Source organism: Chanodichthys erythropterus, chromosome 10 (genome assembly GCF_024489055.1).
Source record: "Chanodichthys erythropterus isolate Z2021 chromosome 10, ASM2448905v1, whole genome shotgun sequence".
Classification (NCBI taxonomy): domain Eukaryota; kingdom Metazoa; phylum Chordata; class Actinopteri; order Cypriniformes; family Xenocyprididae; genus Chanodichthys; species Chanodichthys erythropterus.
This window is the reverse complement of record NC_090230.1, coordinates 19,517,225-19,532,553: the sequence shown is the minus strand read 5'-3', so window position 1 is coordinate 19,532,553 and position 15,329 is coordinate 19,517,225. Positions and strand designations below refer to the sequence as shown.

The 15,329-nt window shown below is 40.4% G+C and overlaps 1 long non-coding RNA gene across 1 annotated transcript in view; it reads left to right on the top strand.

The window, feature by feature from the left end:
* LOC137027844 (uncharacterized) overlaps positions 1 to 14,830 on the top strand; it is a 30,775-nt gene extending 15,945 nt beyond the window's left edge. The window contains exons 2-4 of the long non-coding RNA XR_010896090.1: positions 1,196 to 3,072; positions 11,768 to 11,824; positions 13,822 to 14,830. This is a non-coding gene — a long non-coding RNA (uncharacterized lncRNA). The remainder of the gene's footprint in view (positions 1 to 1,195; positions 3,073 to 11,767; positions 11,825 to 13,821) is intronic.
* Positions 14,831 to 15,329: the final 499 nt, after the last annotated feature.

The following is a 15,329-nucleotide window of genomic DNA, read 5'->3' as shown; positions in this document are numbered from 1 at the left end:
CAAAGCGGAGCCGAGTGCGATATTGAGGAATTCCATTTGCAGAGCGTCTTTAATAGGTGCGACGGCAGACACGGGCGCGGGAAGGAATCTGATAAAGAGAGAGAGGCAAGCGAGCGTGAGAGAGAATTAAAGGAAGCGTCAGATCTGGCAGAGACGAGCGAGCAAACGGAGAGAGAGAGAGAGAGAGAGAGAATCAAATGGGTTTTGCCGGCGGAAGGGCGCCGTGACTCACAAGCGTTCCGTGACTGTCTCCCAAAGCAGCGCGCTCGTCTTACCTGCCAGTTACCTCAGACAGCACGTTTATTAAACCCGAATGTCTGTCTACGGAGGATTCTAGAACAGCCTTTTCTCAACTAGAAAATGCAGTCAATGATGTACAGGACCCATAGTGCAGTTGGGGGCCCCTTATGACATTATGCACTGCAGAAACCTAAATCAAATTTATTGAATGAAACAAGCTAATTATACTCAAATATTACTTAGTTCATTTCAGTTAATATAAAAAAAGTTATGTGAACTCAATAACTGATTATATTAAGCAGAACTAAAATGGAATGAGTCACAGCAGATGTTTAGTTCCCAGCATTAATTAAGCCTTATCTTATGTGTTTTTGCTCAATATTAATATTTGGGGTGATCTGTTATGGTTTAATGTTGTTATATTGGAATTTAAAAGTGTTTCCGTTATGTCTGAGTGGGGTTTTACAGTGTGTTTGTAATAGAAACAAGTTGAAAACGGGTATTAAATATCTGCCAGTGCAATAAGACAAAATATGCTTCTATTCAAAGTGTCAATATATATAAAAACAATTAATAATATCTCATGCCTTGTTACTTCTCAGGTAATGATAGCGATCTTGTTTGAAGGAATTATGTCGATGTCACTTTATGTATAGAGCATAATTAAAACAACAGCTGTTGACCAATGTGCTGTACATAACATAATATAGGGTAAAAACTCAATATAGATAAACACGTACGATAAACAATAAATTATAGACATTTAATTAGATAAAAGACCAATTAAAAACTTGTTAAGTCACTTCATTTCTGTGATGTTTTGTAGAATATGAACCACAGGAAATGTTACGTTATGACAACACTGATCCATTTCACACTTTTAAGAATCTTTATTTTTTAAATGTACATTTAAATAGCATCTTATGTTATGCTAAAACAAGTTTTCTATCCGCAGAGTGGTGTAGTTACGGCATCTACTAGCAGAGGCTAAATGCTAGCCAGCTAATCCCTGACCCCTTGGATCAGCACAGTGATGTCATGAACTGATTCCAGATCAGACGCAACTAGCTGTGGGAAGGACTGACTGCAGGTCAGTGTGGAAATATTCAAGGGTTCAGGGGAATAAACTTGAACCAGTACAAGTCCCACAGTCGTCCTGGGTGAGTTTATTCCCTTAAGCGCAGTGTGGAAATTTGGCATGTCAAGCTGTGTTTCTCAGTGCCTGGATCCACACAAACACGGTCCAATCCTGTGCGGTGGGGATCGCCGTCTGGAGATTGTGCAGCATTCAAGACTGAGTCACCGCTTGCTGACCTTGCTCACACACACACTCCTCCCGTTATGGGCCCATACGTCCGTTCTCAGGCGGAGTGTGTGCCGCGTACAGCTTTGATCCCCAGCTGAAGGGTACTTACAGGCCAAATTTCCAAATGCGTAAGAGTCAGCCTTCCCGCTGGAGAGAGAGAGAGAGAGACAGGATGAATTCTTACACGGCTCTGGGAATTGGGTCTCGGCGGCTGGAACTATTAATATGTCGCTGTTGACAAGAGAGAGAGAGAGAGAGAGAGAGAGAGAGAGAGAGACAGCTACATAGATAGGCACAGAGAAGGACAAAGTTAGAGAATGATAGATAGAAAGGAAAGACAGACAGGTATTAGACAAAAAAGACTGGTAGAAAGATACAAAGAGGTAGACCGATATAATGCAACCAGGAACATAGTCCGGGGGAGAAATTAGTTCTCGGGGAACTATCCTAGTGGCCAGTTCTTATAACTGAGTTCCTAGAACTATTTGGTGCAAAAGCCCCTTATATAGACAGCAAGAAAGGCAGACCGAGAGACAGACAGGCTGAAAGAGAGGCAGGTGAGAGTCTGAGAAGCCGTGCAGGGAAAAACTGTGTGTGTATTATTCCAGCAGGCCTGTGTATCGGTCATCAATGCACAGTTAAGAGTATCGATCAGGCAGTTATTGACGAACGCGTGTATTACAGAAAGTGTGACCAGCGCTCTGACCCGACACACAGCCCTCTCTCTCTCTGCCCGTGACTCCAGGTCAGTGTTGATCTGACCTCACTAGTAATGATTTCACACGCAACTGCAGAACACGTCTGGTCATGGATGAGCTATTCAACCCGCAGGAAGCGCATCATCAATACAATTATCATATCGCAGTTTATGACATTACAGTTGAGTCACTGAATCGAACGCAATTGAATTAAATCACGTCGGCTCGTTACAGGTGACGACAGACAGGCCGAGTCAGTCATCACGCCTGGAGCGAGCGAGAGAGAGGGAGAGAGAGAGAGAGAGAGAGAGGGATTTGGCTCTTTATCTCTGCGCTGCTCTACGCTGCTCAACGGCCAGTAAGCAGGATTAATGGTCCTGTCTCAGCGTGAGCCAGGTACGCACACACACATACACACACCGCAAGCTGCCACACAATCTCACACACGCACACACACACACACACAGAGCAGGGCCGGTAATCGCATGCAAACAGCACACGCTTTTCAGGCAGCGCTACTTGCGCACACACATACTCGCATTTCAAAAGCACAGGAAGCACCTGTTTCTCTCCCACAGAGCCTCGCACACACACGCGCCACTGCGTTCATTCCCTCACGCTCTGTCTCTTTTCTCGTCTCAGCTCTCGTCCCGCTTCTGCAGTCAGGGTTTCCCTGGCGCTCTTCAGACAGCAGTGGAGCGTGACGGCAAGATGTTCCCCGGAGAAATCCCGCAGCCGTAGACTTCTACCGCTCGCTCCGCTTTGTCCCTGCGATCATTTCTGTAAATATAGAAAACAGATCGTAGCGCACAAGCGAGGGCCGACATGGTAAGATTCAAAAACATCCTCTCAAAAAAGTTGAGAAAGACAAACATTAAAGGCAATATTAAGTAATTGGGCTGCACCGTTTGTAAAGTATTTCACTCATTAGCACAGGCTAAATGGCTGTGCATTTAATATGCGTCAAGCTACTCTGAGGAAACCTAATATGGATTAGACAGCCTTAATGCTTCACACTCTTTCCTCTCTTGCGTAGATCTTAGATGGCACAGCACATAGCACAGCTATCCAAAAGTCAAAGAATGATGCTTCTGACATAGTTAATATCTCAGAGAACTTAAGGAAGTTAATGCAGGTAATTCACAGAACAAGACACAGTTGACAACTACCTCAGAGAATGTAGAATGTAGTAACATAACACAGTTAGAAAACTTAGCAGAGAAGTAGCACAATTAGCAAAGTTAACACAGAAGTAGCAAAGTTAGCACAGAAATAGCACAGTTAGCACAGTTATCAAAGTTAGCACAGAAATAGCACAGTTATCAAAGTTAGCACAGAAATAGCACAGTTATCAAATGTAGCACAGAAATAGTACAGAGGTAGCACAGTTATCAAAGTTAACACAGAAATAGCACAGTTAGCATGAAAGTAGCACAGTTATCAAAGTTAACACAAAAATAGCACAGTTAGCACGAAAGTAGCACAGTTATCAAAGTTAACACAGAACTAGCACAGTTAGCACGAAAGCAGCACAATTATCAAAGTTAGCACAGAAATAGCACAGAGGTAGCAGAGTTAGCAGCACAATTATCAAAGTTAGCACAGAAATAGCACAGAGGTAGCAGAGTTAGCAGCACAATTATCAAAGTTAGCACAGAAATAGCACAGAGGTAGCAGAGTTAGCAGCATAATTATCAAAGTTAGCACAGAAATAGCACAGTTAGAAAATTAGCACAGAGGTAGCACAGTTATCAAAGTTAACACAGAAATAGCAGTTACCACGAAAACAGCACAGTTATCAAAGTTAGCACAGAAATAACAGTTAGAAAAGTTAAGTTATCAAAGTTAACCCAAAAATAGCACAGTTAACACAAAGGTAGCACAGTTATCAAAGTTAGCACAGAAATAGCACAGTTATCAAATGTAGCACAGAAATAGTACAGAGGTAGCACAGTTATCAAAGTTAACACAGAAATAGCACAGTTACCACGAAAGTAGCACAGTTATCAAAGTTAGCACAGAAATAACAGTTAGAAAAGTTAAGTTATCAAAGTTAACACAGAAATAGCACAGTTAACACGAAGGTAGCACAGTTATCAAAGTTAGCACAGAAATAGCACAGTTATCAAATGTAGCACAGAAATAGTACAGAGGTAGCACAGTTATCAAAGTTAACACAGAAATAGCACAGTTAGCATGAAAGTAGCACAGTTATCAAAGTTAACACAAAAATAGCACAGTTAGCACGAAAGTAGCACAGTTATCAAAGTTAACACAGAACTAGCACAGTTAGCACGAAAGCAGCACAATTATCAAAGTTAGCACAGAAATAGCACAGAGGTAGCAGAGTTAGCAGCACAATTATCAAAGTTAGCACAGAAATAGCACAGAGGTAGCAGAGTTAGCAGCACAATTATCAAAGTTAGCACAGAAATAGCACAGAGGTAGCAGAGTTAGCAGCATAATTATCAAAGTTAGCACAGAAATAGCACAGAGGTAGCAGAGTTATCAAAGTTAACACAGAAATAGCACAGTTAGAAAATTAGCACAGAGGTAGCACAGTTATCAAAGTTAACACAGAAATAGCAGTTACCACGAAAGCAGCACAGTTATCAAAGTTAGCACAGAAATAACAGTTAGAAAAGTTAAGTTATCAAAGTTAACCCAAAAATAGCACAGTTAACACGAAGGTAGCACAGTTATCAAAGTTAACACAGAAATGGCACAGTTAGAAAGGTTAACACAAGGGTAGCGGAGTTATCAAAGTTGGCACAATTAGCACGAAAGTAGCACAGTTATCAAAGTTAGCACAGAAATAGGACAGCACGAAAGTAGCAAAATTATCAAAGTTAACAGAAATAGCACAGTTAGAAAAGTTAACACAGGGGTAGCGCAGTTATCAAAGTTAGCACATAGATAGCACAGTTAGCAAAGTTAACAAGGAAATAGCTTTGCTGTCCTTCAAATTACCAGCCTTAGCTGTCATATAGATATCTATCATATATAGACTTTATTTTTAAGAGTACACTTTTAAAAATAAAGGTTCTTTATTGGCTTCTGTGGTTCCATGAAAAACCTTTAACTTCCATGGAACCTTCTCCCCAGGTCAAAAAATATGTTCCCATTATTTCTTAAAAATTTGAATGTTCTCTGAATGTTATTAAAGACTTTAAAAACTTAGAATGAACATTTACATTATTGGAATAATGTTGGTTCATAACGTTGAGAGAACCTTGCCAGGTTAGCCAAAGTTGAGAACATTCCCCGTTCAGTGGGCCATTGCACAAAATGTTCTTTTTAGAAGAAAAGGGTTCTTTAGATTAAGTTCTTCATATAAAAATTGCTCTTTTAAGAACTAAAAGGTTCTTAGAGGAACCTGAAATGATTCTTCTATGGCAGAGGTCTTCAATCCTACACTGTCCTTCAAAGTTTATTTCCTACCTGCTTCAAAACACCTGCCTGTATTTTCAAGAGATCCTGAAGAGCTTCGGGTGTGTTTTATTAGGGTTGGCGTCGAAAACCCCCTTTAGTAACCTTTATTTTTAAGAGTGTAATACTTAAATAGTCGCACAGAGGAATTATTAGCTCAAGAGATACCCAACACATCCTCACTCACACATTCAGAGCCACCATGAGAGATACCACGAGTTGCGCAACAGAAAAACCACAGCTAACTGTGCTAATGGCATATCGATCTCTGGGAAGGATGAGGACAATCTAGCAAACTCTCTTTTCTTCTCACTTATACGTCCAACCGTGACGTAAAATGAAATGCTTTTATCTCAGGCACAGGCAGAGCAGAGCGAGAGGCCTGGCAGCGGAGCGAAACAACGCCTGGCAGGCGCGCGGCGCACTGGCACTGTGAATGTCTCCGCATGCCCTCTGAGCGCGCAATATCTGCCGATCTGCCTCAACAGTGATCTGTGCGTGTGAAAGAACGCTATTAAAATGATAAGAGAGAACTTTAACCAGATTAAAACGGGACGCCGTCGCAGCGGACCGGATACTTTCGTTGAGTCGTTTGCGCGGCACTCTTCCTGCCTCCGTCTCTCTCTCTCTCTCCCTTTTTTCTCTCGTCATTAATCTCGTGGCAGCGCTGCAGGAAACAGCCTTTCACAGGCAGCTGGAATTTCATCTCCTCCCTCGGTCTTTATTACTCTTCCACTCAACCTATCCCTCGTTCACCCCCTCCTTCCCTCTCTCTCTCTCTCGCGCGCGCTCTATCTCTCCCTCCGTTTATTACGGCGCTCTAATCACTCGCGCGCAGGTAACAGAACACTGCGCTGCACACAATAGCGCCGGCCTTCATAGCACCTCTACGCACACACAAACAGAAGCTCAGGCTCATAAACTAACACGCACACACATACACGCACACCCTCTAAATCGCACACGCCGTGGATTCTTCTCTCAGAAGGGCAGGGTAAGTGACTGGGGGAGGAGGGGTGGCTCAGAATGATAAAGAGAGGGGGAGAGACGCAGAGCGTGATTAGAGAGAGGGACACGAGCGGCAGCAGCGTCTTTCGGAGCCCGGCGATACGGAGAACGGTGGTACAGCAGCCCCCCCTAGAGGCTCATAGTGCAACTGTCGGCGCGATCGGGTCTCTTCTGGGAAACCACATACCTTAATGGCATGGTAAAAGACCTGTATATGCAAAAGTATTAGAAAATATAAACTTTTTTTTTTATTGTATTAAAGTGGAGTGTGAAGAGGATTACTTATTTGATTTTGTTTGCTAATAAAAGTAATACTATTCTGAACATGATACAATAAAATAGATTATGAAAATGTACAGAACATTTGAGCATTCTGGACACTCAGTTTTGCCCCAAACTCATAAAATAAAGAATAAATATTATTTAAAAAAAGAAATATTATGAATGTTAGTAAAATAAATATTAAAAATCAAATAAAGCAACAAAACAATACAGCATAAATATGTGGGCTACTTTGATTTACACCTGTAAGAAACCAGCTAGCAACCACTCAGAACACCTGGATAGCATAGTTTTGGCAAAACCCTATAGCATCATGCAGAACTCACAGGCAGAACTCTGGTGTTAATAATCTCTGTCTCGCATTCTGTCACTCTCGTTTCTCTCTTGTGGCCTCCTGAGCAGTCTCGCAGCGTCATTCACACCAGCTCTGCACACACAGATGACACGTCTTTACACACACACACATATTTTCACAGGGCAAAACCGCAGATCTGTGTGTATTTATGTTAGATCACAGTCTTTAATCAGCGATTTACGCTGCAACGTGACACACTAAAGTGTCGTGTCGGTGATGCAGGTTTGATTGCTTGTGTCCTGATCGATTGGCTTCACTTACATAATAGACAATATTTCCAAAGTTAACTCTCTTCAATTCAAATGAAAACCACAACACCAAAACCAGACCAAACTGTTTCTGGAACGTTTTGTTTATGTTTGTAATAATATAATCTGAACATTTGACATTAAATGTTTCAAAAACATAATTAGAGAACTTTTGTTTGAAAAAACTTGATTACAACCAAAATACAATCTAAATTACAATATATATATATATATATATATATATATATATATATATATGAAGAGACAGAGAACATGTTCTGGGGGCCGGATGTTGATCCAGACTCCTGGAACACGCTATATTCCTTTGCTGTCTGCGTGTCGACTCTTGGCGCAGCGGATCAGAGCATGCCGTGCTGCGGCTCCTGCGAACAGGCAGACAAATAAACAGTTGGCAGGATCTGGTGTGTGTTTGTGTGTGTGTGTGTGTGTGTGTGTGTATTCCTGGCAGGACACGCTGCTCGTCCGCACCGTCAAATCCGCTCATTTCCTTCCACACATGTAGCTCAACACAGAAAACACCCACCCTCTCCAAATATACCAGAAATTGTCACTGAATCTATCTATCTATCTATCTATCTATCTATCTATCTATCTATCTATCTATCTATCTATCTATCTATCTATCTATCTATCTATCTATCTATCTATCTATCTATCTATCTATCTATCTGTCTGTCTGTCTGTCTGTCTGTCCTGAACTGACTTTAATGGAGAATTTCTTTCTTTCTTTCTTTCTTTCTTTCTTTCTTTCTTTCTTTCTTTCTTTCTTTCTTTCTTTCTTTCTTTCTTTCTTTCTTTCTTTCAAGGGACCACGAGTTGACAGAAGCAGCGAGACAGCGTTCGGTTGCTTCCTTTCCTCTGCCTCGAGCACACAAAATCAAAGACATGAGACTTACAAGCAGCGAAAAACTTCCCCAAGGGAAATACCAGGCTTGCGTGTGGCTGCTACCGCCAGCGAACACACATACACACATGCTAACACACACACACATGCTGCGGTAAACCACACTGGCAAGTGCTATACCAAATTTCATGCAGTACTGGTCTAGAGTTCAACTGATTCACACACACACACACGAGAGAGAGAGAGAGAGTTTAACTGGACCTGTCAGGCGCTTTTGTTCATCTTTAATGTTCCATCCCCTGCTAGAATTACAGGGCTAATCTCAAACACACAATGGTGCATTCTTGAGGCACGAAAGATATTACTCATGGTGACCGTTTCACTACTTGGAATAGTATACTAGCACACTACTTGTACTATTTTTGCAATATGTATGTATGTGTACCACGTGGGGATTTATATATCACCCAGCTGGCCTACTACATTTGCCGTTTGGTTCAAGCACACCACGTGAAACACTGTAACCATAATGCAATACTTTAGAATAGCATACAACTTTACAATTTCTGCCACATAAATATAAAAAAATAAGAGTAGTATGCTAGTATGCTATTTCAATGGATTGCTGTCTTACTACTTAGTGTGCAGTATATACTGTTTACTGCCTACTTTCTTTAAAAAGAAGCAGTATTGTGTGAAACATTATGCATTATTTTATGATTCCAAAAAGTGGCCCTGTCCCAAATGGCACACATAATGTGTACTTTTGGTCTTGAGGACTTACAATGGCCGCTGTGTGCGCATATCCGTTAAGTCCATGAGACCATAGGGTGTCCTATTTGTCATTTTAGGTTTCAGAAGGGTGCTCGTGAGTGTCCCCTTTGTGGCCGCTATGTGACCTCAATGCGTAATTCTGCCAAGGCTGCAAGTCTGCGAGCTACACAGCCGACTTGTATCTGACAGTCAAAGCAGCGTTACTTCACGAAAGTGTGGACTCAGAGGAAGACCGTGAGGGTTTAGGGTGCCATTTGGGTCAGGCCCAGTATTGCTACATTGTTACAGTACACATTTATTTCAGTAGTGTCCAGTTATCTTTTAGATATAAATATGGTTATTTTACTTTTTTTTTTTTTTTATGTTAGTCTGGTGAAATAGCAAGTCAAGAAAAAGATCACGGTTGATCATGGTTGGTTTTACTGTCTGTTCATTTGTCACACTGGAAGTCTTGCACATTGCATAGTGGAAAACAGTATTACAGCCATTGTGCTTTGTTGTGTAATGCACATTTTGGCATTTTGCTTCCATTCATACAGGAAATTTGCACACTATGCACAGCAGTATGTACAAACCCGATTCAAAAAAAGTTGGGACACTGTACAAATTGTGAATAAAAAAGGAATGCAATATTTACAAATCTCATAAACTTCTATTTTATTCACAATAGAATATAGATAACATATCAAATGTTGAAAGAGCTACACATTCCAAAAAAGTTGGGACAGGTAGCAATAGTAGGCCGGAAAAGTTAAATGTACATATAAGGAACAGCTGGAGGACCAATTTGCAACTTATTAGGTCAATTGGCAACATGATTGGGTATAAAAAGAGCCTCTCAGAGTGGCAGTGTCTCTCAGAAGTCAAGATGGGCAGAGGATCACCAATTCCCCCAATGCTGCGGTGAAAAATAGTGTAGCAATATCAGAAAGGAGTTTCTCAGAGAAAAATTGCAAAGAGTTTGAAGTTATCATCATCTACAGTGCATAATATCATCCAAAGATTCAGAGAATCTGGAACAATCTCTGTGCGTAAGGGTCAAGGCCGGAAAACCATACTGGATGCCCGTGATCTTCGGGCCCTTAGACGCCACTGCATCACATACAGGAATGCTACTGTAATGGAAATCACAACATGGACTCAGGAATACTTCCAGAAAAAATTGTCGGTGAACACAATCCACCGTGCCATTCGCCGTTGCCGGCTAAAACTCTATAGGTAAAAAAAGAAGCCATATCTAAACATGATCCAGAAGCGCAGGCGTTTTCACTGGGCCAAGGCTCATTTAAAATAGACTGTGGCAAAGTGGAAAACTGTTCTGTGATCAGACGGATCAAAATTTGAAGTTCTGTTTGGAAAACTGGGACGCCATGTCATCCGGACTAAAGAGAACAAGGACAACCCGAGTTGTTATCAGCGCTCAGTTCAGAAGCCTGCATCTCTGATGGTATGGGGTTGCATGAGTGCGTGTGGCATGGGCAGCTTACACATCTGGAAAGGCACCATCAATGCTGAAAGGTATATCCAAGATCTAGAACAACATATGCTCCCATCCAGACGTCGGCTCTTTCAGGGAAGACCTTGCATTTTCCAACATGACAATGCCAGACCACATACTGCATCAATTACAACATCATGGCTGCGTAGAAGAAGGATCCGGGTACTGAAATGGCCAGCCTGCAGTCCAGATCTTTCACCCATAGAAAACATTTGGTGCATCATAAAGAGGAAGATGTGACAAAGAAGACCTAAGACAGTTGAGCAACTAGAAGCCTGTATTAGACAAGAATGAGACAACATTCATATTCCTAAACTTGAGCAACTTGTCTCCTCAGTCCCCAGACGTTTGCAGACTGTTATAAAAAGAAGAGAGGATGCCACACAGTGGTAAACATGGCCTTGTCCCAACTTTTTTGAGATGTGTTGATGCCATGAAATTTAAAATCAACTTATTTTCCCTTAAAATTATACATTTTCTCAGTTTAAACATGCGATATGTCATCTATGTTGTATTCTGAATAAAATATTGAAATTTGAAACTTCCGCATCATTGCATTCTGTTTTTATTCACAATTTGTACAGTGTCCAAACCTTTTTGGAATCGGGTTTTGTAAACATACAATATACACTGAGCAGTAAGTAGTATGAAGCCTGTAATATATATAGTAAAGTAGTATGCATGCAGCCTGTATTTATGTGTGGCATGAAGAGATCTTTTTTATTGGCTGGTCAAATTTGACTGACAGACAAACTGTCCAATGGGGTTTTAAAGTGTCAGTGCAAGCTGTTAGCCTTTAAATGTCAACTAGAGAGCAGCACCAGACAGAATGAGAGGGTCAGTTGTGTGCATTCCTCCACTGAATCCTGCTGAATACTGTAAATGTACACGGTGTGTGTGGGAATGAATTAGAGCATGCTGCCCAAAAGAGTGCAGTGATTATTACATCCAAACACACACTACACAGCCAGAAAGTCAGGGAGACAGTGTTATTTGGTGGCTGATTTGTCTAAAATGCACAATGAGGCTTTTGTCAATCGTTTTTGTCTATTTTTATGTTTCAGGCTTCATGACTGATGTTTCCTGGGGAAGGAGCAACATGTGCTGAATGCTAGCAGCTGGTGCGTACATATACTATCCGTTTTTCCGAGAATCGTCTGTATGAGCATCAACATTTAATGAGAAACTCTAAAGGGCCGTTTACACCACAACGTTTTCAACTAAAAATGGAAAACATTTTATGAATTTTGGCTGTTCATTTACACGACAACAGCATTTTGGGGGCCTGAAAATGTCAAAAACTTGCACTTTTTCAAAAGTTTGCAATGATAACTTTATCCTGTGTAAATTACAAAAACATGCATTTGTGAAAATGGTGACAATGTGCATGCGAATTACGTGTTCATTCTATAGGCTCATAGTGATTCTTTACAAAGTGACATCGCCATCTACTGGCCTTGCATGAATAAAGGCCCGTTCACACCAAGAACGACAACTATAAAAATAACAATAAAGATAGTTCTAAAAATCATTCTAAATATAAAAGAATAGCACTGTCCACACCACAGCTAAAACAATAACGATATAGAGAAACGATATCGTTGGGATCACTTTCAGAACAATTTTTCTAGCTGTTGAACGATAAAACACTGACAGCCAATCATAATTCATTCTAATTTAAGGGATCACGCATTTAAAATGGCAGACAACATTGCGGAGAAGTTAATCGCAGAAGTCCAGAAAAAGCCACCAGTTTTTGACATGTGAACCCCTCTTTTCAAGGATACTTTAAAGAAAATGGATATATGGAAAACAATCGGTCTTACCCTCGAAAAAAATGGCGAGAAGTATTAATGATGAGATCATTATGCCAGGCTAGCAAACAGTGTAACATAAAATTACCTCAGGTATCCAGCGCTAGTTTCGACAACGTTGTCTTCCTTCCTTTGACATGGCAGTGAAAAAGACTAGGCGTTGTTTTTATTCCTCTATATTGACTTTGTCAGCGAAATTCACTGTTAGATTAGATCGATTACACTACACTATATTCACTCGAAACATAGCATGCTGAGGACATCTGCTGGTTAAAGCCGTGTAAATGCAACAAAAACCGCAAAAACATGTTGTAGCCAACCCGATCTCATGGCAATCCGTACGTATTTTACGAGGTGACTAAATTCATACGAATTAGTACGTTTTTTGCTTAATTGTAAATATTTTACAAGTTGCCAAATTCGTATGAATTCGTACGAATGACCTACTCCTAACCCCGCCCCTAAACCTAGAGTTAGACAAATCGTACATACGAATTGGTCATGAGATAGCGTTGGATGTAGCCTACTTTGAAACCGCAGTGCAGAGCTTAGGATAAACAGACTGTTATCGTTCGTTGGTGTGGACACAAATTTATCGTTATAGTGTATCTTTATAGTAATCGTTCTTGGTGTGAACAGGCCTTAACGCAGCGTTTTTAAACATTTTTTCATGGATCTGTTTTGACAATGTCATTTGTATATGAAAAACACGAAGAAAAACCTTTTCCGGTTTTAGTACATTGTTGTTGTGTAAATATACCCTGATTCACAAGTATTTAGAATTTATGTTGCTGCGTTGGTGTTTTATTTGATTTAAAACAAACAAAAAAAATGTAATAGTACAGTGAAAAAAATTGCCAAAGGATTTCCTTTGGAGTTATTTGTGAAATTTACTTGCAAATTCTGAGTAGAAGCTGTTTCACAGAAAATTAGTAACATTGAATTAAAATTGAATTAAACAGTGCATGCTAAACCTTTTGAAGTGAGCTACACTAAATGTTGCAAACAGCATTATGCTATATATTCTTGTCACATTAACTATGTTTGAAATAGCACACTAGCACACTACACATAGTATACAGTCCATACTACATTCTGCTGTAAGAAACTTGAGTATGTGAAATCCACTTCTTTTTAGATACTCTAGTAAGGTAACACCTAACATGTTTAGCCATACCGCGACATTCTTAAACATAACACATAACCTGGTTAGGCCAGGGTGTGCGATTGTGTAGAGGCTGGGTAACAATGAACCCACTGCCCTACAGCAGAGCTCACTCACAGGACTCTTCTGTATTCTCCAGCACTGCATGGTCCTCTCAGTGGAGCTGCGTGAGGGGGCCCTGTCAGGCAGCGCTCTGGCTGGAGGCCCAGACCACACACAAACACACTCTCGCACACACACATACACACACACCACTCTGTGACAGCAGGCAGAGTGCTTGGCACTGCCCGCCGTCAGACAGGGGCAGGCCGGAATGTCAGCGGGCGGCAATGGCTGCCACGGCAACAGATCCATCAGTGTCTGCAGAGGGAGATTCCATTACCGTGACGACGGGTTACATCATCCATCTCTGCAGAGCTCTCGCAGGTTCTGTTCACGAGATGGGAAAAATACATGAATGCTCCATAATATTTCATGGTGTTAATGCTTTTAACTCCATATGATAAAATTTTATAACAGATGAATGAATTGAACAATGTCCAGATGAAAGAAAGGGAAAAACTACTCTAAACACCTTCAACTGCATAGAAACATGCTAAAGGCTGTTCAAAACACCTTAGCAACCACATGGCAACGTGCTTAAAACCACTCAGAGCACCTTAGCAACTGCATAGCAATGCGTTTAAAATCTCCCATGAGTTTTTCAATACTGGTGGTGCTCACAGTTTCTTCAGAAATGTAAGAAAAATGACAATCAAAAAAAAGCAGTAGCAAGAAAATTTGTCAGCATCCTTGACAGCACGTGCACTTCTCTGGTCAGGACGTGTTGGTCTGTTTGTGTGTTCGTTTCTCGCTGTAATCACTGATCTCATCCACACAAGCAGAAAAAAAATCACAAGAGCTATACAACAACCGCTGACAGATCTGATGAAAGTTTATTATTAGCGATGCACTGACTGACCACTGAAACAGACATCATTAACATCTGTTGTAATAAACCACAACAACATCGACCAATGCACGCCTGAATCGAGCTCTCTGATTGGCTATGTTCCCATATTCACTGGAAGCTCTTTCTGTTTTATGAACCTCGTAAACTTTGCACCCACAAATTCTGCCATATGTTAAAAATGATAATGAAATAGTTATTCAATTTATTTTTAATAAATTCAAATATTATATATTTTAAAATAACGTATTCTAAAAATATTAGATGTTGTGTTAAAATATATTAAATAACGATTTATATACTTTTATTTTAAAATATATTCTAGAATATATTAAAATATATCAAGTTTTATATATTTCATATATATATATATATATATATATATATATATATATATATATATAGGTATATAGATATACAGATATACAGTTACAACTAAATTTTTGTCTCATCAGACCACAGAATCAATGACCAAAAGGCTTCTTTGTTTTGTGGTCTGACAAGACAAAAATTGAGTTGGCTGGACATTTGTTTTTGGCTTTTGTTTGGAGAAAAAAAAAAGGGAAGCAATCAAATCTAAGAACACCATCCCCACAATCAAGCATGGTGTTGGGAACATAATGCTTTGGGGTGTTTTTCAGCCAGTGGGCCAGGCAACCTTGTAAATGTAAATGGCATCATGAAAAAAGAAGACTACA